Genomic DNA, 21569 nt, shown 5'->3' with positions numbered 1-21569 from the left:
AATGGGGATGATTATTGTTTCCACTGACACAATCTCCCAGATCCTGGTTCCAATCTCGCTCAAAATGAGAAGAAAGCTTCTAACTGAATTAAGCACTAAACTCTTCGACTGCCAGGGAAGCCGAGATCACTTTAACTCATTAAAGCGGTTATTGTGAAATTCATAGAGCGGCACGGTGGGACAGTGCTCAGCACTGCTGTCTTTCAGCGCCAGGGACCTGGGTTCGATTCCCGGCTTGGGTCACTCTCTGTGTGTGGTTTGCACGTTCTCCCCGTGTCTGCGAGTGTTTCATCCCACAATAGGAAAGATGTGCTGGTTAGGTGCATTGACCCGAAGAGGCGCTGGAGTCCGGCGACGAGGAGAATTTCACAGTAACTTCACTCAGGTAAGCCTTCCTTGTGACTGCTAAATAAACTTTAAAACAAAGCGGGATGGAAAAAGGTTCAGTTTGAACGGCGACACTGCTGGAACTTAACCCAGTAAAAACAGAGCCCAACGTGGGACTTGAGCGAGACGGACACATATCAGAACATATAATAAAATGCATGGAGACAAATATGGCTTTTCCATCTGGTATCTCAGCTCATTCCAATTAGAAAGTTGACGATTAATCAACCGGCAGAATCTTTGAGGTTAGAATGCATTCCTCTCTGTGATCAACAACTGCATTCAGATCCTGCACTTCTCAGCTGGATCTCCTTCCAAACATTGCAAACTCCTCTTACATCTTTCGCCTTAATATTTTTGATCTAAATGCTCAAACCAGATGCGGAAACAGCATCTCAGTATGCCCAGAGTCAAACCATCGCCCCATTTTCAGACTTTTCCATCTGACCACCTCTCAGCTCAAAATCATCCCACTGAATCTCTCCTCGCCGCACAGCCGCCTCATCACAGGATCAAATCCAGTGAACGTTGGTTAAACATAGACAGCGAGAGAATAGAGGGTGCAAAGAGCAAAAGAGGGAACAGTGATCGATGCACATACAGAGAGACGGAAAAGTGAAAGAGTCAGAGACAGGTCTCCAGCGACAAAAAGAGACAGAGAGGGAAAGAGAGTGAAGCAATCACCCGCAACTCAATATACAGAAAACAACTGTCGGAACCCACAAGCATGGGTCCTCTGAATGGATGAATAAGGATTAAATGAATGTCTGCAAGCATTGTCTGGATCCTCTGTGAGTGTGTTGTGCGAACAGAATTTGATTTGATTCATTGTCACATGTATTAACATACAGTGAAAAGTATTGTTTCTTGCGCGTTATACAGACAAAACATACAATTCATGCAGCAGGAAACGAGAGAGTGCAGAACGTAGTGTTACAGTCATAGCTAGGGTGTAGATAAAGATCAACTTAATGCAAGGTAAGTCCATTCAAAAGTCTGACAGCAGCAGGGAAGAAGCTGTTCTTGAGTCGGTTGGTACGTGACCTCAGACGTTTTGTGTCTTTTCCGGAAGGAGGCTCTCAAACTATACACGTGAGCTCTTGTTCTTGATTGCCCCACAAGAAGAAACTTTTGGTCTACCTTTTCTTTATCAATCCATTTAGAATTTTATATACCTCTATCAGATCCCCTCCTCATCCTTCTAAACGTTAGCATTTTGTGGGAACATTTCACCTCACTATCAATTCCATGACTCAGCGAATTCAAACCCTGTTGTCATTGGCTTAAGGAGGCAATTATGTTCCATCCAAACAGGACATTTTGAAGGAGAAACGTGTCACAAGTTAAAAAGATCTGAGGGGAAAATAATGAGCAAACGGACATATGTGAAGTCAGTTTGAAAAACACAGTTCACCGGTGCCGTGGTATCCAGTGGCTTGTGTTCAGCACTCCCCTTGTGATGTCTTGTTTCAATTCCCGCTTTGGAAAAGAAGAATATTTGATCTCAGCAAACCATTAATAATGATCTGACTTACTCTCTGATCGAAAACAGATCTACTAGAATCAGCCGATTGAGGTTTGCAAGTTTATATGAGAGCTGGAAGTTTCACATGTGCAACAGTTCAAGAACAAACACAGAAAGAGAAGGACAGTGATAGGGTGCATCCTACGAACGATTGAGACGTTGTTGCAAGGTAAAATCTGTCTGTAATTAGTCAGATTTTACCGTTTACGTTGACACTGAATAATGAAACTTTTTCCCGCACTCTGCATTGAAAAGCATTTGGAAATATTTCTGTCCAGTTTCGAACCGTCGGAAGCGAAAGTGATAATTGCACTGGAGTGTTTGTTGTATGTTGTGATTGGCTGAACACATCACTGGCGCAGAGACAGAAGGCGCCATTTTGCAGGAGAAAGCTGTTTGTGGCGAAAGTGGCGTGAAAATTAAAGTAACAAAAGCAGCGGGGGTAAATTAAATTCTAAAACACGCTGTAAGCTGCTGGTCTGGTGGTTAGAGTTTGACTCTTTCCCTGCTGTTTAGATTACTGATCTGGAATTGAAGATTTATTGCTCTCATCCAAACTGTGAAAACAAATGTGAGTTATTGCCTGGATGAAGATGAAAAATATAATTTCGCCTCGTGCCCTGAAGTGCAGGCCCTGAACAAATTCAACAGGAGGTTCTCTTGTCATTTCTGGCAGGAAATTGGGAAGAGACGAGCTTAAGGACAGTTTAAATGATGCCGACCCTTCACTGCAGCTCATTGTGTTTCTGACATGAGGTGATTTCTGTTTGTTGCGCAGTTTAGGTTTACCTGAATCAGAGAAGGAGCAGGCTCATGCTTCCTGATGGCCTTTCCAAGTTTCATTGCTTTTATTGAATTTCAGTAACATTATCATTAAATAACATGATCGCGATGTATTTCGAAGTGGTAGCGTGGCCGAGCGGTCTAAGGCGCTGGATTAAGGCTCCAGTCTCTGCGGAGGCGTGGGTTCGAATCCCACCGCTGCCAAAATAGATTTGCGTTTCGGTCTAACAGCTCAGATGAAGTGCAGGAGTGCGTGCGGTGTCGTTTTCGTCATGAACAATGAGCAGGGACATTACTAACTTAAAACGTTGTTGGGGTAAAACAGCGTGTGTTCAAGTGGCTCCTTTCGAGAGCGCACACAGGCTGAATTTCTGACTGCCGAGTTGAACAACCTGATGAAGGAGCAGTTCTCCTGAAAGTTCGCAATTCCAAATAAGCTTGTTGGACTTTTAACTGGTGAGAATTCTTATTGTACCCACTCCAGTCCAACGCCAGCATCTTTGCATCATGATATAAATAACAGGATTACAAACAGTGAGACTGTATTCCCTGCCCAGGAATAAAGGTGATGGACTTGAATTTTCTAACTGAAGTTCAAATCCTATCATGTACACTTCCCATCATTCCTCGTTCTAACCAGATATTTTCAGAATTAACCTGGCTCTTGTGATAACCACCGAACTACAGAAACACGGTGATGACCTCGGGGCAAGCAGATCCGGTTTACTGAAGAAACAACTAGACTGGCTCCAGAAGCCCATCTTTTGCCCACAGCAATTGATATTACATTGTCTCTGCTGATTTTTCCTGTCAAAATGAATAATGATACTTCCTACTGCATTAAAGTTTCGTAATAACATGTTCGAGAAAAAGTATTCATGACGTGTAAAGCAAATCAACCGAACACCTGAAATTTGCGGCATTTGATCACTTTCCCCCACAAATGCTGCTGCCTCGAATTCAATGCCTCAGAACACTCATCAACGCTTTTAACAGAGGTGATCCCTATCAGATCTGGTGCTGCAGGGAACGTAATTAGTGGAGTAGGATTGGCTCACATGTCCCATGGAGTCTCCTCCGGAATTTAAGGAGATCATGACGAATCCCAGGAATCAACATCAATTTCCAAACGTATCCTGATGGCCCTTCATTCCCTTAGATTCCAAAAATATCTCCCCCTGAAACTTCAATATTCTCATTAAAAGAGGATCTACAGACCTCTGGCGAAGGGTCACCCAGACTCGAATCGTTGACTCTATTCTCTCTCCGTAGATGCTGCCTGACCTGCTGAGATGTTCCAGCATTGTCTGTTTTCGTTTCAGATTCCAGCATCCGCAGTATTTTGCTTTTACCGCCACCATTTACATTCCCTTTGATTTATTTTCCATCACAACTTTGTCAACTCTTCCCCACGGCTCCCACCCTCACACAACATATCCCACACTTAAAGTATCAATCTTGTCCTCTTTTCCTGTCTTCGGCTTTGATGACTGACCATACAGATTTGAAATGTTGGCTCTATTCTCTCTCCAGAGATGCCGTCATGCCTGTTGAGATTTTCGAGCATTTTAAGTTTTTCTTTTAAGTTCCAGAATCTGCAGTAATTGGCTGTTGACTGAAGGAGTCATTCGTGTTCAATCTAAACATGAGGTTGTTTTTTCCCGACAAACCTTTCTCGAGTGTTTGAAAAACGCTGCAATGTATTGGTCAGATTAAAATACTAATTTGTATCTTCCCTGGTGGTCTAGTGGTTAGGATTTGGCGCTTTCACCGCCGCGGCCCGGGTTCGATTCCCGGTCAGGGAATGTAGATTTTATAGCTGCCGACCAGCACATGATTTAGGAGGGGCTGAAATTACTTCCCGATCGATAACAGGAATGATCATTGTGCCAGTTTGAGCTCCCTGGAGAAACATAATAATCCCGTCAATTGTCTCCGGCAATTTTTCATTACATTCCCCTTGCTGCTTCCTCCTGTCAAAATGAATAATAATGCATTCTGCTCCACTAAATTTCACTGTAGCTCACCACATTCACAGATCATTCGTAACCTCTGCCTCTTCTGTAGCTTCTTGTGGTAAATCTGCTGAACAACATCAGAGATTTGTATCTCATTGTTCATCATTACTGTCTCCATTGCTTCATTCCAGGTCACGGTCGCTACAGACAGAGTCACACAGTCATTCTACCTTCTGCAGCAAATGATATACTCTTCCTTTGCTATCAGATACTTTCACCTCCAGAAACTGATTACATGATAAGTAAAATGTTCTGTTTCGTTGACAGTTTATCATCAATCCCGGGCCTTGGAGGTGAATGGATTGACTCTGAACGACTTGACCACCTGGCCTCCAGCATCACCAGCTAAATGTTGCCTTATCCATCACTCCTTGTTTCATTGAATCATCCTCCCTAGCTTTATATCACCGAACATCCGTTTTGTTCTTTTCTCAGGTTGATTCATGGCGTTACCATCAGAAAATGTTGGAAATACTCGGCAGGTCAGTTAATGTTTCGTGGCAAATGCGTGATTATTTCTGAAAGTTGAATTACCCTGAAATTGAAAACATTTGGAAATTTTTCAGTAAAGGTGAAATACTGCTCATGCTGGAACCTGAAACACAAAAAAAAGTACTTGAAAATCTCAGCAGGTCTGGCAGCATCTGTGAAGAGAGAACAGAGCCAATGTGTCGAATCAGGAAATCTGATGAAGGGTCATCCAGATTTGAAACGTTTGTTTCCTCACAGATTTTTGTCAATCCTGCTGAGATTTTCCACTATTTTCTATTCCTGTTTAATAAGTTTCTGCTCAGGATTGAACCAGAAATTTGCATGTGTACGGCGCCCGTGATAAGTTCCACACTGCAGAAAGGCTGCGATGCAATGATGTAAGGAAACTGGCTCCACAAACACGTCAATTACCTACAGCAATTTATATTTGCATTGTGTCTGCTGGTACCTCCTGTTAAAATGTTTAACAATACATTCTACTGTGTAGAATTCGTGTGATAACACGCACGACCTTCCTTGCATTAAATTGATCTTTCTCTACACCCAAGATATGACTGTAACAATACGTTCAGCACTCTCTTAAGACCATAAGACATAGGAGCGGAAGTAAGGCCATTCGGCCCATCGAGTCCACTCCACCATTCAATCATGGTTGATTTCAACTCCATTTACCCGCTCTCTCCCCATAGCCCTTAATTCCTCGAGAAATCAAGAATTTATCAATTTCTGTCTTGAAGACGCTCAACGTCTCGGCCTCCACAGCCCTCTGTGGCAATGAATTCCACAGACCCACCACTCTCTGGCTGAAGAAATTTCTCCTCATCTCTGTTCTAAAGTGACTCCCTTTTATTCTAAGGCTGTGCCCCCGCGTCCTAGTCTCCCCTGTTAATGGAAACAACTTCCCTACGTCCATCCTATCTAAGCCGTTCATTATCTTGTAAGTTTCTATCAGATCTCCCCTCAACCTCCTAAACTCCAATGAATATAATCCCACGATCCTCAGACGTTCATCGTATGTCAGGCCTACCATTCCTGGGATCATCCGTGTGAATCTCCGCTGGACCCGCTCCAGTGCCAGTATGTCCTTCCTGAGGTGTGGGGCCCAAAATTGCTCACAGTACTCCAAATGGGGCCTAACCAGTGCTTTATAAAGCCTCAGAAGTACATCCCTGCTTTTGTATTCCAAGCCTCTTGAGATAAATGACAACATTACATTTGCTTTCTTAATTACGGACTCAACCTGCAAGTTTACCTTTAGAGAATCCTGGACTAGGACTCCCAAGTCCCTTTGCACTTTAGCATTATGAATTTTGTCACCGTTTAGAAAATAGTCCATGCCTCTATTCTTTTTTCCAAAGTGCACGACCTCGCACTTGCCCACGTTGAATTTCATCAGCCACTTCTTGGACCACTCTCCTAAACTGTCTAAATCTTTCTGCAGCCTCCCCACCTCCTCAATACTACCTGCCCCTCCACCTATCTTTGTATCATCGGCAAACTTGGCCAGAATGCTCCCTTCTCGATGTTTCCTTCTCGATGAATGATATGCTTTGGCTGTGTAGCGCGAAAAAAAAATGCTTTCCACTGTATGCTAATGCATGTGACAATAATAAATCAAAGTTACTCTATGAAGTTAATTAATTGAACATTTAGCAGTGAAGGGCTTCGATCACGCACCTTAACCAACGCTACTACCTTGAATTCAGGACCTGAGACTTCAATGCTGTCAGCAGAATCCATTGGTACTGGATCTGATATTGACAGTGAACAGAACCAATGAAAGAAAACTGGATTACATGTCCCATTGAGCCTCCTCCACGACAGAAACAAGGCAGATCCGCAACCTCAACCCCAATTTCCCAGCTTATCCCAATAGGTCTTCATTCCCTTAGATTCCAAAATCACTCGAACTCAAACTTCAATATCCTCAGCGACTGAGGATCCACGCACCTCTGGGCAGCTGCAGAATACTAAAGATACACAAGCGTTTGGGAGAAGAAATGTCTCCTTACCTCAGTCATAAATGGCTGGCACCTGACCCAGAGAATGTAGGTCCAGAGTGCCTGACCGAGACACTTGTCGCCATCCTTACCCACTTACCCTCACACATTTACCATGGCTCATCCATCTGACCGACATCAGCTGCACCGTGAGTGAGAGAGTGAAAGCAGAAATATGACTGTGGCGATTTTACTGAGCGCATTTTCTTTTTTGGAAAAAAACATATTTTGTTGGATCCATATTCAGTTCATATTCAACAACGAAATACAATCTGGGAACTTTCAAGCAGTAAATTTCGATCGTGTTCGACCCTGTTTCGAATCGGAGAGCCTATCCTATATGATAAGCCTCACACTATAGAAACTCTGCTCATGACCAATGTGACCGGCCTAGGATATCAAACCGTGCAGTCTGATTGCAATTTAGAACCTTGCGTGGGTCCTTAATTATGCTGGCTGCTTTGCCGAGGCAGCGGGAAGAGCCAATGGATGGGAGGCAAGTTTGCGTGATGATCTGAGCTACGTTCACGACCCTTTGTAGTTCCTTGCGGTCCAGGGTAGAGCAGGAGCCATACCAAAATGTGATACAACCAGAAAGAATGCTTTCTATGATGCATCTGCAAACGGAGGTGAGAGTCGTAGCTGACATGCCAAATTTCCTTAGTCTTCTGAGAAAGTAGAGGCGTTGGTTGGCTTTCTTAACTATAGTGTCAGCATGGGGCGACCAGGACAGGTTGTTAGTGATCTGGAGACCTAAAAACTTGAAGCTCTCGACCCTTTCTACTTCGTCTCCGTTGATGTAGACAGGGGCAATTTCTCCTCTACGCTTCCTGAGGTCGAGGACAATCTCATTCGTTTTGTTGACATTGAGGGAGAAATTATTGTCGCCGGGCCAATTTCTCCAGCTTCTCTATCTCATTCTTGTACTCTGTCTCCTCATTATCTGATATCAGACCCACTATGGTGGTGTCGCCAGCAAACTTGAAAATCGAATTGGAGGGGAATTTGGCCACACAGTCATGGATATATCAGGACTGTAGGAGGGGGCTGAGAACACGACCTGGTGGGGCACCAGTGTTGAGGATGACCGTGGAGGAGGTGCTGTTGTCTATCCTTACTGATAGTGTCCTGTGGGTTAGGAAGTTGAGGATCCAGTCGCAGAGGGAGGAGCCGAGGTCCAGGCCATGGAGTTTGGAGATGCGTTTCGTCGGAATAAGGCTGAGCTGTAGTCAATAAATAGGAGTCTGACATCGGCGTTTTTGTAATCTCGGTGTGCCAGGGTTGAGTGCAGGGCCAGGGAGATGGTGTCTGCTGTGGACCTGTTGCGGCGGTAGACGAACTGTAGTGGACCCAGGCAGCCCTGGAGGCTGGAATTGATTCGTGCTATGACTAGCCTTCGAAGCACTTCATAATGATGGATGTCAGAGCCACCAGACAGTATTCATTCAGGCACGCAGCTTGGATTTTCTTTGGTACTGGGATGATGGCTGTCTTCTTGAAGCAGAAGTAAAGAGAGGTTGAAGATGTCTGCGAATACCCCCGCCAGCTGATCCACGCAGGATCTGAGTTCACGTCCGGGTACCCCATCCGGGCCAGTCGCTTTCAGTGGGTTGAACTTCGAGAAAGCTGCTCCGACATCTGCAATGATGACCTCTGGTACAGTTTCATCCAAGGCTCCCAGGGTGGAGGGAACGCATCGTTTCTGTCATGTCCTGATTACACATTCACCGAACCAAAGATTCCCTGTTGGAAAGCGGGCGGAAGTATACTTTTAACCTCAGAGTGAGGAAATGAGCAATAATTCACGTTTATTGCTGAATATTAACTGAATACTGTATTTTATACTGTGTTACACTTCCCCTTCCCCTTCACAGTTCCGTATTCAAACCCGACAGAACATTTTTCGCAGACTCTCCTTTCCAACTCTGAATGGTCAGAAAGCTTCCCTCAAACCTGCACAGTCCGGCTGATTGCTTTTGATTTGTTTGTGATTATTAAAGGCGAAGCCACGTTTCAGATGGGGAAACAAACCGAACAATGATTCTCTCTTCTCCGGCTCCACATTGGAGACAGGGACAAGCAGCAGGATTTTAACCCGCAGTCTCCAATCACCCGCTGACAGCAGAAAGGCGCGAATGCAGATGCACCTGTACGTTGGTTTAAACTCAGAGTGAGAATTTATTGTTGAAAATTAACTCAACAGAGGTTTTTACCATGCATGTTACATTTCCCCATCCATCTGTGCACACACAAACGCAATACTTTTCACTGACTCCCGTTTCCAGCTCTGACGGTTCAGAAAGCTTCTCTCAAACCTGCACATTCCGGATCTTCCTTTCGTTCGTTGAACAGAAGCACCGCTGATCAGCAGTTGAGGGGCAACCACTTTGCTGTGGCTCTGGAGTCATGTGTCGGCCAGACCATCGAACAACTGCAGATTTCCTTCCACGACGGACATGAGTGAATCATGATTTTTAGCAACAATGGATGTTGTTTGATGGCCATCAGTGGATTTTTATTCCAATCTTATTTATTGTATTCAAACTCCACTGGCTGCCCTGGCCGTCCCAAGAATATTAGCTGGTCGAGGGATCACACCACTGGACGATCGTCTCACCTAAAACAACTGCTCCAGGTGAGGCTCGAACTCACAACCTCGGCATAGCCCGCTGCCTGCACTGCTGTATAAGTACCGCGCGCTAACCGATTGCGCCACTGGAGCAGTGCGTTTGAACCGTTTGTGTCAGATTATTAAAGGTTACCGCAGCGTTACCTCCGTGAATAACAGTTATTCGAGGCCACATTTCAGATAGGGAAACAAATCCATCGCTGATTTTTTTTCCCGGCTCCACAGTGAGTGAGACAGGGAGAAGCAGCAGGATTTTATCCCGCAGTCTCCAATCGCCAGCAGAAAGCGGCGATTGCAGCTTCAATCAGCGGGTTACTGCCCATCCCTGGGACACAAGGTCTATTTCCGTTCAAACCTCCCCATAAACCGAACACAAGCTCAGCAAAACGCAGATAGATCATGTCCGGCTCACTAAACCTTCGAGAAGCATTTACACAACACACGAGTGATTCGCAAACAAAATTCACACGAACTTTCCAAAACTTTTCAGTGATAAATTCCTCCATTTGGTTGAAAAACTGAGTGTTGTGAATCGGGAAATGAGCACCATGGGATTTGTGTTACGCAGTGACTTGTTTCCCATGGTTCGCCCTCAGGTTTGCAATTCCATTTGTGTTGTATATTGACGTGAATCTTATATCAAAATTAGGAGAAACCAAGGGCAATATTAACTCTTGGAACAAATCGTGAGGGAAATGGATCAAAATATTTGGAAGGAGGTGCAGCTGAGAATGGTGTTATTGATGATTGAGTGGAAAGCATTGGTTCGCTGGGGGTCTGGTTTTCAGTTCCATTCCCTCGTGTTGAATTCCTCCCTGTGATAAGAGACATGGATTCATTTTACCTGCACGTTCATAGGAGAAAGGGAATAACCAACACACTACTGCAGTGCTGCGGGATCAACGGAACTAAAGAGACTTGTATAGAATTGTAAACAGTGCGGTCATGCTGCAGTTCTGGAACAGGCTTTGCAGAAATAGAATTGTGGTCATTGACACACTAGTTTAGAATACATTTAACAGTTGTTACTGCAGTCTCTGTGGCACAATTGGTCAGCGCGGTCGACTGTTAACTGTGGAGGTTGGTGGTTCGATACCACCCAGAAGCGGAATGTTGCTATTTTCTCACCATCAGCATTCACAGGCAAACAGTTGCGTGTTGGCAATGAGTTTGTGGGCGTCAATAAAAATAGTTCTCAATTGTGACCGGCTGTACTGTTATCTGGTGTTACCAACATTATTCAATGACGATTGACTTTACACATATTACATACAAAATTATATACATGCTTCCATTATTCCATTAAACTTAAAAATTACAATCGAAACATGGACTTTTGGCTGAGCATTTGTTCCAATTCCATATCCCTGCTTCCATTCATTCTTGGATAGATCATAAATCTGTCTAACCCAGAGTGAAATATGTTCAAGGATGGAGCATCAGAACCCTCTGGCTCGAGAATTCCGAAGATTCACGAGGCTTTGAGTGAAGCCAATTCTCCTCATCGCACTCCTAAATCATCAGCGCCTTATCCTGAGATTGTGCTCCCGTGTTTTAGATTCCTGGATCAGGAAAAAATAATGCCTCAGCTTTTCAATGGTACCTATTCTTTCTCGTGAAAGCTGTTGAGATTTTCCAGCATTTTCAGTTTTTGATTCAGATTCCAGCATCATCAGATTTTGCTTTTATTCTGTCTAAAATGCGGGGATCCAAACTGCGCACACTATTCCAAATGTGGCCTCAACAAAACCCTGAATTACTGTAGCAAGATACAAACACTTCAAAACTGAACTCCGTGCTCAAGGCTGGAAGGAGAGAGTGACAGTGGATAATTCGCACTGTGTACATTCCTGCAATCAGTAACTCTAATGTAATCAGTAACTGGATCAGGAAGATGAGATATCTGTGTCTCTTTGTACAGTCATCTCTAAACTCCATCTCCTCTTAATGCCGTGTGGCATACATTCGCTTTCCCTGCTTTCCAGTTAAAGCTCGGGTTCACCAACTGTCTGTGTCTTTATCAAGCAGCTAATTGACCCTGGGAGCTGGATAGCCAGAGGGAGCTGGATGTGGGGCAGCGACAGAAACAGGAAGAGACGCGACATGACAGTGATCTTTCTGTCGATAGATCTGCCTCAGTCCTTCCCTCTCTCAGTCTAACTATCCATTTCCCTCTTCTGTTTTTGTTCCTCCTATTCTCTCCCTGTCTGGGTGGAATCAAGTTTAATTGAATTGATTCTGAAATGAGGCCGTTGTTGAACTCGGGTTGATTGTAATGGCGGAGGAGACTCAATGGGACATGTGATCTAATCCAACTCCAATGATTCTGTTCACTGCCAATACTAGTTCCGACAGCAATGACTTCTGTTGGTGTCGTTGATAGGAAGTTTAAGGCACTAAATTTAGGATAGCGACATTTGTGGAGGCGTGTGATCAAATTCTCCCAATGTCAGATTTTCACTTAAATTACTTGAAACGTTACGAACTTTGATCAAACATGTGATTATTAAAATTGAATGCAGCAGAATGTGTCATCATTCATTTTGATTAGAGAAACCGGCAGAGAGAATGTAAAGTGAGCAACTGACGGGCTTGTGGAACGAGTTTAGTTGCTCCACAAGTAAACCGGGTCTGCTTCAAGTCATCCATCGCAAAGTTTCTGTAGTGCAGTCGTTACCATGTTTGCCTCACATGCGCACAGGTCCCCGGGTCAAGACCGAGCAAAAACATTCCGAAATGGGTTAATTTCAAATGATTCAGATTTATTCTTGCTTTTCACGTAACATTGATTGAACGGTTGAGGTCTTGTGGCATTTAAAATGGGAATCACTCAGTAAAGAGATTAAAAGGGGAGGTCTGTGATAGAGAGCATAACACGATGGGTTAACTGACACAAGGAATGATGGACAAGGGCAACATTGGGTGGTTCCCAATATTTTATACTTTGCTGCTTTTATGGGTGAACTCCAGCTCTCCATTCCTCCGGCAATTTCACCGCTCAAACTGAGACTTTCTCCATCCCGCTTTGTTAATCCCACAGTTACTTCTTTCTGAATGAAAACTGCTTGCAATCAGTCGAAGTCAAATAGTTTTGTGCTTCATTCAGCGAGAAGTTTTCTTATCATTTAGCCCGATATTTTTATCCAGAAATGAGTGACATTTGTGCCAATGCAAACGGTTAATTCTGACCCATTATCAACCAGATTTTACCTAGTGTCACCATCTCCATCGTCAGCGCTTTCCATCCTATCTCTGTCCTTCACTATCTGTGTTTCTTTTTGACCTTTTGTCCATGTGACATTTCCAACTCGGAAGCAAAACTACAAACCTCACTCCACCGTTTCTGGCAGAGCGGCTTTGGACCAGGAAGTATTCCAGTTTGTTTATCAAAAACATTAAGTCTTAGTGCATCGAAGCCAGCCTGTGACCCCGAAAGCACCGAACACTAGCCACGAGACCAGCAGGATGTAATTTTCCTGATTCTCGCAGTCACGGATTACAGGAATGTGCATAGTGCCAATTAAACACAGTCACCCACTCCTTCCAGTCTGTTAAGATATGGAATTGTTCATATTTTCACACTAGCTTCCAGTGTGACCAAAGCAGAGCTGTGACAAGCTGATGTTGTTCAGAATTTTTACCACACTCAGGTTTATAACACTTCGATGCCAACATTCCTCGAACGTGGTGAGCTACAGTGAAATTTAATGCAGTTGAAGATAGCATATTGAAGATAGCTTACTCATTTTTTTTCAGGAGGAACCAGCAAGGGTAAAGTAAATATGAATTGCTGTGGGTTTTTGATGGGATTGTGCATTGGGGCTGATATTTCACTCTGCTGTTCAAATTGGCAGAGGTATTGAACGACCATTTTCAGCCTGTAGCCGTGTGTTGCGGTCCGTGGTGTAATGGTGAGCACTCTGGACCCTGAATCCAGCCATCCGAGTTCAAAACTCGGCTTTAATTTGCAAATGCTGATGGTTGATTTGCTGAAGGGCATTTTGTTTAAATTTCTCACGAAGTACGAATCGAGAGGACAATTTGTCAGCACGTTCCACTGCTATTACAATGCACATTGCTGAGCCTCTGGCGCCAGGTGCCTGCAACATCAGTGTTTTTCATCTTTTCGCTGCTCTTTAACTCCTCTGTTGAAAAAAAGAAACAGTTGGTGTCACACAATAACAATTCGACTGGAGTCTGGCAATTATTGAGCAAGTGTTTACGTGCGTGTGTGTGTGTGTGTGTCTGTGTGCCTGTGTGTCTTTGTCTATGTGTGTGTGTGTGAGAGAGAAAGAGGGCGTTGGTGTGTGTGTGTTTTGGGATAAAAGTCTTCCATCAGAGTGCTGTTGATTCAATGGGTGACGGTTCACACTCTGGCCTCTCGCCTCCTAACTTTTGTTTAAATTGGGACAGATAACAGAGTGAATTACACCTCTAACTGGACACAAAGCCCACTGTCGCTTCCCCGACTCTCAGCGCTTTGTATTCTTGAGCAATCGTTCTCTGGGGCTGATGCAATGACGCCAAGAGAGTCATTCTCTGCAACAACTGCAACTTGTACATTGCTGAGTCTCTGGCGAAAGATGCCTGCATCAGCAATGTTTTTTTTTCATCTTTCGCTGCTCTTTAAATCATCTGTTGAAAGAAATGAGCAGTTGGTATCACACAACAACAACAATTCGACTGGAGATTGGCAATTATTGAGCAAGTGTGTGTGTGTGTGTTTTGGGAGAAAGGCCGAGTGTCATAGGTCAGAGTGCTATCATTTCCATGTCGTAACGCTTCGCAGTTTGGACTCTCGCCGTCCCACCTCTTGTTTAAATTGGGACAGATGAGTGAGTGAATGGTACAAGTAGGTGGATCCCCAACAAAATATATACTGAATTCGTAACATCTTTTGAAATGATTAATCCTCTTCATGTTTCATTTCATGTCAAACAGGGTGACAGATCCTTGTATCTTATTATTTAAAACCTCAGCCCTTTGACGATGTAAACAGGTCAAGTTCAGTCAAAGAAAACTACTCCACATTGAACGAGAAAAAAAGACACTGAAGGTACTGCAAACCCCACCTCAAAACAGAAAATATTGGAAACAGCAGGTCAAACAGCGTCTGTGGTGAGGGAAACAGAATGAATGGTTCGGGTCGCTGACGTTTTATCCAAACTGGAAGAAGTTAGAGGTTTAATAGTTTACGAGCAAATACAGAGTGAGGGAGAATAGAGGGCGAGAACCCTATTTATGATCTTGTGATAGGATGTAAGGCTGGAGTGGTTGAATGACAATGAGGATGATTATTGTTCCCACTGACACAATCTTCCAGATCTTGATTTAAATCTTGCGCAAAATGAGAAGAAATTTGCACTCTGAATTAAGGACTAAACTCTTCGACTGCCCGGGAAGCAGGGATAGCTTTAATTCAGAAAGCAGTGACGGTGAGATTAGTGGGGCGGCACGGTGGGACGGTGGTTTGCACTGCTGCCTCACAGGGACCCGAGTTAGATTCCTGTTTGGGTTACTATCTGTGTGAAGTATGCACGTTCTTCCCGTGGCTGCATGGGTTTTCTCCCACAGTCGGAAAGATGTGCTGGTTAGGTGCACTGACCCGAGTGGGCGCTGGAGTGTGGCGGGTCGGTGAATTTCATCATAAATTGCAAAGTTAGCCTTACTTGTGACTAACAAAGCAAAGCAGGATAGAGAAAGACTCCGTTTGAACGGTGACACTGCCAAGACTTCACCAACGAAAGCAGCAAACACAGCGTGGGGCTCGAACCCACGACCCTGAGATTAAGAGTGTCATACTCCACCAACTGACCGCGAGGGACACATATCAGAACTGGCACTTAATATTCTAAAATGCGTGGAGACAAATATGGCTTTGCCATCTGGTGTCTCAGCTTGTTCTGATTACAATGTTTACAATTAATCAACCTACAGAATGCTTGAGGTAAGAAGGCATTCCTCTCTATCATCAATAACTTCATTTACATCTTCCACTTCTTAGCTTCACCTCCTTCCAAACATTGCAAACTCCTCCTACATCTTTCACCTGAACATTTTTGATCTAAATACTCAAAACAGGTGGGGGAAACAGCGTCACAGTATGTCCGAAGTCAAACTGTCACCCCATTTTCAGACGTTTCAATCTGGTTAAGTGAATGTCCGCAAGGATTGTCACCTTTTGAAAATGCCTGGATTCTCTGTGAGTGTGTCGTGCTCACAGCAGCATTGCAGTGTGTGCTCAGGTTCTCAAATCATATCCCATGTGAGCCAATTCCGCCATGTCACGGGAATGAAACTAACAAAATCCACGTCTTACCCATTACAAAACAAGGGCTTGTTCAGGATTTGAACCCGGGACCTCCTGCAAGCTTGGGGATTTTAACACCCAAAGTGAGAACACCCCTCGACCAACAAGCTACCGGTACAAAAGTGCATCAACTAAATATATATTCTATTGCCATCTAAAAGCGGATCAGACATCTGCACTGAAATGTGGCAACGTTGGAAAAACTCAGGAAGTCAGACAGCGTCTGTGCATAGGGAAACAAAGATAAATATTCACCCCCATGACCTTTCATTAACATTGGGAATGTTTAGAGATGTTGGGAGTTCAAAACAAATGAAATCCAGCAGGGAGGAAACATAACAACATCTGGTAGGGTGGAAGCCTGGAGAAAATGAATGAGGGAAACAGAGAATCACAGAATGATTCCACCACAGGATGAGACGATTACAACGTTACTTGCACGACTCACATGCAATGTGGGTGAAGGGGAACCAGAGGATGTACTGTGCATATATTTCAACAGAACCACAGTGATGAGGTTGGTGGGCTTGAAAATTGATCGTTACGCAAAGAAACATAGGAACTTAGGAATTGGGAGCCGATGCAGGCAAATTCAGCCCTTTGGTCCTGTTCCGCCATTCAATCAGATCATTGTTGATCTCTCTTTGATCTGAAATCTACCTCCCCACCTGTTCTCTATACCCCTTTGATGCGTTTTTCTATATCAGAAACATTTCTATCCCTTCTTGAAATCATTCAATGATTCAGGCTCCACCGTGCTATGGGGCAGCGAGTTCCACCAATTCACCGCCCTTTGCGAGAAGTAGTTCTTCCCCATCTCAGTTTTAAATCAACGGGCTCTCAAACTATACACGTGACCTCTTGTTCTTGATTGCCCCATAAGAAGAAGCTTTTGGTCTACCTTTTCTTTATCAATCCATTTAGAATTTTATATATCTCTATCTGATCCCCTCTTCATCCTTCTAAACTTTAGCATTTTGTGGGACCATTTCACCTCACTGTCAATCCCATGACCCAGAGAACTGAATCCGTGTTGTCATTGGCTGAAGGAGGCAATAATGTTCCATCCAAACATGACATTTTGAAGAGGAAACGTGTCACAAGTGAAAAAAGATCTGAGAGGAAAATAATGAGCAAAGGGACATGTGTGAAGTCAGTTTGAAAAAGACAGTTCACCGGTTTCCGTGGTAGTCCAGTGGCTTGTGTTCAGCACTCTCCCTGTGATGTCTGGTTTCAATTCCCGATTTGGAAAAGAGGACTATTTGCTCTCAGCAAACCATTAATAATGATCTGATTTACTCTCTGATCGAAAGCAGGTCTACTAGAATCAGCCGAGTGAGGTTTGCAAGTTTATATCAGAGCTGGAAATTTCACATGTGCAACAGTTCAAGAACAAACACAGAAAGAGGAGGACAGTGATAGGGTGCAAACATGAACAGACTGGGACCAGAGGGACACAAACGAATGGTCTAGTTGGGCACATGAGCGGCGCAGGCTTGGAGGGCCGAAGGGCCTGTTCCTGTGCTGTATTGTTCTTTGTTCTTTGTACTAACGATTGCGATGTTGTTGCAAGGTAAAATCTGTCTGGTCGTGAGCCAGATTTTACCGTTTATATTGACACTGAATTATGAAACGTTTTCCTCTGCATTGAAAAGCATTTGGAAATATTTCTGTCCGGTTTCGAACCGTCGGAAGCGAAAGTGATAATTGCACTGGAGTGTTTGTTATATGTTGTCATTGGCTGAACACATCACTGGTGTTGAAACAGAAGGCGCCATTTTGCAGGAGAAAGCTGTTTGTGGCGGAAGTGGCGTGAAAATTAAAGTAACAAAAGCAGCGTGGATAAATTAAATTCTAAAACACGCTGTAAGCTGCTGGCCTGGTGGTTAGAGTTTGACTCTTTCCCTGCTGTTTAGATTACTGGTCTGGAATTGAAGATTTATTGCTCTCATCCAAACTGTGAAAACTGTGAGTTATTTCCTGGATGAGGATATGGAATGTAATCTCGCCTCGTGCCCTGAAGTGCAGACCCTGAGCAAATTCACCAGGAGGTTCTCTTGTCATTTCTGGCAGGAAATTGGGAAGAGACGAGCTGAAGGTCAGTTTAAATGATGCCGGCCCTTCACTGCAGCTCATTGTGTTTCTGACGTGAGATGATTTCTGTTTGTTGCGCAGTTCAGGCTTACCTGATTCAGGGAAGGAGCAGGCTCAATCTTCCTGATGGCCTTTCCCACCTCCATTGCTTGTAATGAATTTCAGTAACATTATCATTAAATAGCATGATTGCGATGGCTTAAAATGTGGTAGTGTGGCCGAGCGGTCTAAGGCGCTGGATTAAGGCTCCAGTCTCTATGGGGGCGTGGGTTCGAATCCCACCGCTGCCAAAATGGATTTGAGTTTTGGTCCTTGCAGCTGCAGTCCAACAGCTCAGATCAAATCCCATGAGTGCGTCTGGTGTCGTTTTCGTCATGAACAACGAGCAGAGACATTACCAACTTTAAAAAGTTGCTGGGGTAACGCAGCGTGTGTGCAAGTGACTCCTTTCGAGAGTACACACAAGCTGAATTTCTGACTGCCGAGTTAAACAACCTGATGAAGGAGCAGCGCTCCGAAAGCTCGTAGTTCCAAATAAGCCTGTTTGACTTTAACCTGGTGTTGTGAGAATTCTTGCTGTACCCACCCAGTCCAAAGCCGGCATCTCCACATCATGATATAAACAACATGATTACAAACAGTGAGACTTTATTCCCGGCCCAGGAATTCAGGTGATGGACTTGAATTTTATAACTGAAGTTCAAATCCTGTCATGTATGCTTCCCATCATTCTGACCAGATATTTACAGAATTAACCTGGCTCCTGTGATAATCACCGTACTGTATAAACACGGAGATGGCCTCCGGGCAAGCAGATCCGGTTTACTGGAGAACAACAAGACTGGCTCCAGAGGCCCATCGTTTGCCCACAGCAATTGATATTACATTGCCTCTGCGTGTTCCTCCTGTCAAAATGAATAATGATACTTCCCACTTTATTAAAGTTTCGTAATAACATGTTCGAGAAAAAGTATTCATGACGTTTAAAGCAAATCAACTGAACACCTGAAATTTGTGGCATTTGGCCACTTTCCCCCACAAATGCTATTGCCCCGAATTCAATGCCTCAGAACACTCACCAACGCTTTTAGCGGAAGTGATCGCTGTCAGATATGGTGCTGCAGGGACCAGAATTAATGGAGTGGGATAGGCTCACATGTCCCATGGAGTCTCCTCCACAATTTAAGGAGATTATGACGAATCCCAGGACTCAACACCAATTTCTAACCCTATCATGATGGCCCTTCATTCCCTTCGGTTCCAAAAATATCTCTATCTGAAACTTCAATATCCTCATTTACTGAGGATCCACAGACATCTGGCGAAGCGTCATCCAGATTCGAAACTTTGGCTCTTTTCTCTCTCCATAGATGCTACCAGACCTACTGAGATGTTCCAGCATTGTCTGTTTTTGTGTCAGATTCCAGCATCCGCAGTATTTTGCTTTTGCCGCCACAATTTACATTCCGTTTGTTTTGTTTTTCTATCACAACTTTGTCAACTCTTACCCACGGCTCCCACTCTCACACCCCCCCCCCCACCCCCCCACCCCCCCCACCCCCCCCACCCCCCACGCCCCACCTCCGCATCTCCCACACTTAAAGTATCAATCTCGTCCTCTTTTACTGTCTTCAGCTTTGATGACTGACCATACAGACTTGAAATGTTGGCTCTATTCTCTCTCCAGAGATTCCGTCATGCCTGTTGAGATTTTCCAGCATTTTAAGTTTTTCTTTTAAGTTCCGGAATCTGCAGTAATTTGCTGTTGGCTGAAGGAGTCATTCGTGTTCCATCAAAACATGAGGTTTTTTTTCCCCCAAACCTTTCTCGAGTATTGAAAAAACGCAGCAATGTATTGGTCAGATTAAAATGTTTGCTTGTATCTTCCCTAGTGGTCTAGTGGTTAGGATTTGGCGCTTTCACCGCCGCGGCCCGGGTTCGATTCCCGGTCAGGGAATGTAGATTTTATAGCTGCCGACCAGCACATGATTGCACGCAATAATCCAAATGGGGTTTGACAAGAGCCTGATGCAGCCTCAGAAATACATCCCTGCTATTGTATTCTCGCCCTCTCGACATGAATGCTAAGCATTGCATTTGCCTTCCTAACTGCCGACTGAATCTGCATGTTAATCTTCAGTACGAGCACTCCCAAGCCCCTTTGTGTTTCTGATTTTCCCCAGTTAGAAAATAGTCTGTGCCTCCATTTCTCCTTCCAAAGTGCATAACCTCACACTTTTCCACATTGTACTCCATCTGCCACTTATTTGCCCACTCTCCTAACCTATTCAGGTCCTTCTGCAGCCCCCCTGCTTCCTCAATACTACCTGTCCCTCTGCATATCTTTGTATCATCTGCAAACTTAGCAACAGTGCCTTCAGTTCCTTCTTCCGAAACATTAATGTATATTGTGAAAAGTTGTGGTCCCAGCACCGACCCTGAAGTCACCGGCTGCCATCCTGAAAAGGACCCCTTTATCCCCACACTCTGCCTCCTGCCAATCAGCCAATCCTCTATCCATGCCAGGATATTACGCTTAACACCATGTTCTCTTAACAGATTGAACAGTCTCCTATGCGGCACATTGCCAAAGGCCTTCTGGGAATCGAAATACATCACGTCCACTGGTTCTCCTTTATCTAACTTCCTTGTCATCTCCTCAAAGAATGCTAAGAGATTTGTCAGACATTACCACCCCTTGACCAAGCCATGTTGACTCAGTCCTATTTTATCATGCACTTCCAAGTATTCTGCAACCTCATATTTCATAATTGACTCTATAATCTTGCCAATGACCGAAGTCAGGCTCACTGGCCTCTAATTTCACATTTCCTGCCTCCCTCCCTTCTTAAACAGCGGTGTTACATTCGCTACTTTCCAGTCCTCTGTGATTCCTGAAAGATCACTGCCAATGCCTCCACAATTCCCTCAGTTATCTTTTTAGAATCCTGTCGTGAAGTCCATCCAGTCCAGGTGATTTATCCACCTTTACACATTTCAGTTTCCCCAGAACCTTCTCCTTAGTGATGGCCACTGCAGTCACCTGTTCCCCCTGATTCTCCTGGAGCTCTGGCATCCCCCTGGTGTCTCCCACCGTGAGGACTGATGCAAAGTAACGACTCAGTTCATCTGCCATTTCTTTGTTTCCTATTGTTACTTCTCCAGCCTCATTGTATCGTGATCCAATGTCTATTTTTGCCTCTCTCTTATCAATTATATATTGAAAAAAACTCTTCCTATCTTCTTTTATATTAGTGGCTACCTTGCAATCATATTTCATCTCCCCCACCCCCCCCCCCCCCACCCGCCCCCCCCCCCTTATTGCTTCTAT

The 21569-nt window shown here is 44.3% G+C and overlaps 5 non-coding genes across 5 annotated transcripts; 4 read left to right on the top strand and 1 right to left on the bottom strand.

Annotated features, from left to right (window-relative positions):
* Positions 1 to 2817: 2817 nt before the first annotated feature.
* trnal-aag (transfer RNA leucine (anticodon AAG)) lies at positions 2818 to 2899 on the top strand. Its single transcript has one exon. It is a non-coding gene; the product is annotated as a tRNA-Leu (tRNA).
* A 1529-nt stretch (positions 2900 to 4428) lies between these two features.
* On the top strand, positions 4429 to 4500 carry trnae-uuc (transfer RNA glutamic acid (anticodon UUC)). The gene has a single exon. It is a non-coding gene; the product is annotated as a tRNA-Glu (tRNA).
* Positions 4501 to 9832: 5332 nt separating this feature from the next.
* Positions 9833 to 9927, bottom strand: trnai-uau (transfer RNA isoleucine (anticodon UAU)). Its single transcript has 2 exons — positions 9890 to 9927; positions 9833 to 9868 (listed from the first exon to the last, which is right to left on the bottom strand). It is a non-coding gene; the product is annotated as a tRNA-Ile (tRNA).
* Positions 9928 to 18446: 8519 nt separating this feature from the next.
* Positions 18447 to 18528, top strand: trnal-aag (transfer RNA leucine (anticodon AAG)). The gene has a single exon. It is a non-coding gene; the product is annotated as a tRNA-Leu (tRNA).
* Positions 18529 to 20123: 1595 nt separating this feature from the next.
* On the top strand, positions 20124 to 20195 carry trnae-uuc (transfer RNA glutamic acid (anticodon UUC)). The gene has a single exon. It is a non-coding gene; the product is annotated as a tRNA-Glu (tRNA).
* Positions 20196 to 21569: the final 1374 nt, after the last annotated feature.

Source organism: Mustelus asterias, unplaced genomic scaffold (assembly GCF_964213995.1).
Source record: "Mustelus asterias unplaced genomic scaffold, sMusAst1.hap1.1 HAP1_SCAFFOLD_63, whole genome shotgun sequence".
NCBI classification, from domain to species: Eukaryota; Metazoa; Chordata; class Chondrichthyes; order Carcharhiniformes; family Triakidae; genus Mustelus; species Mustelus asterias.
Note: the sequence above shows the minus strand (reverse complement) of the source record. Positions and strands in the feature narration are given on the sequence as shown.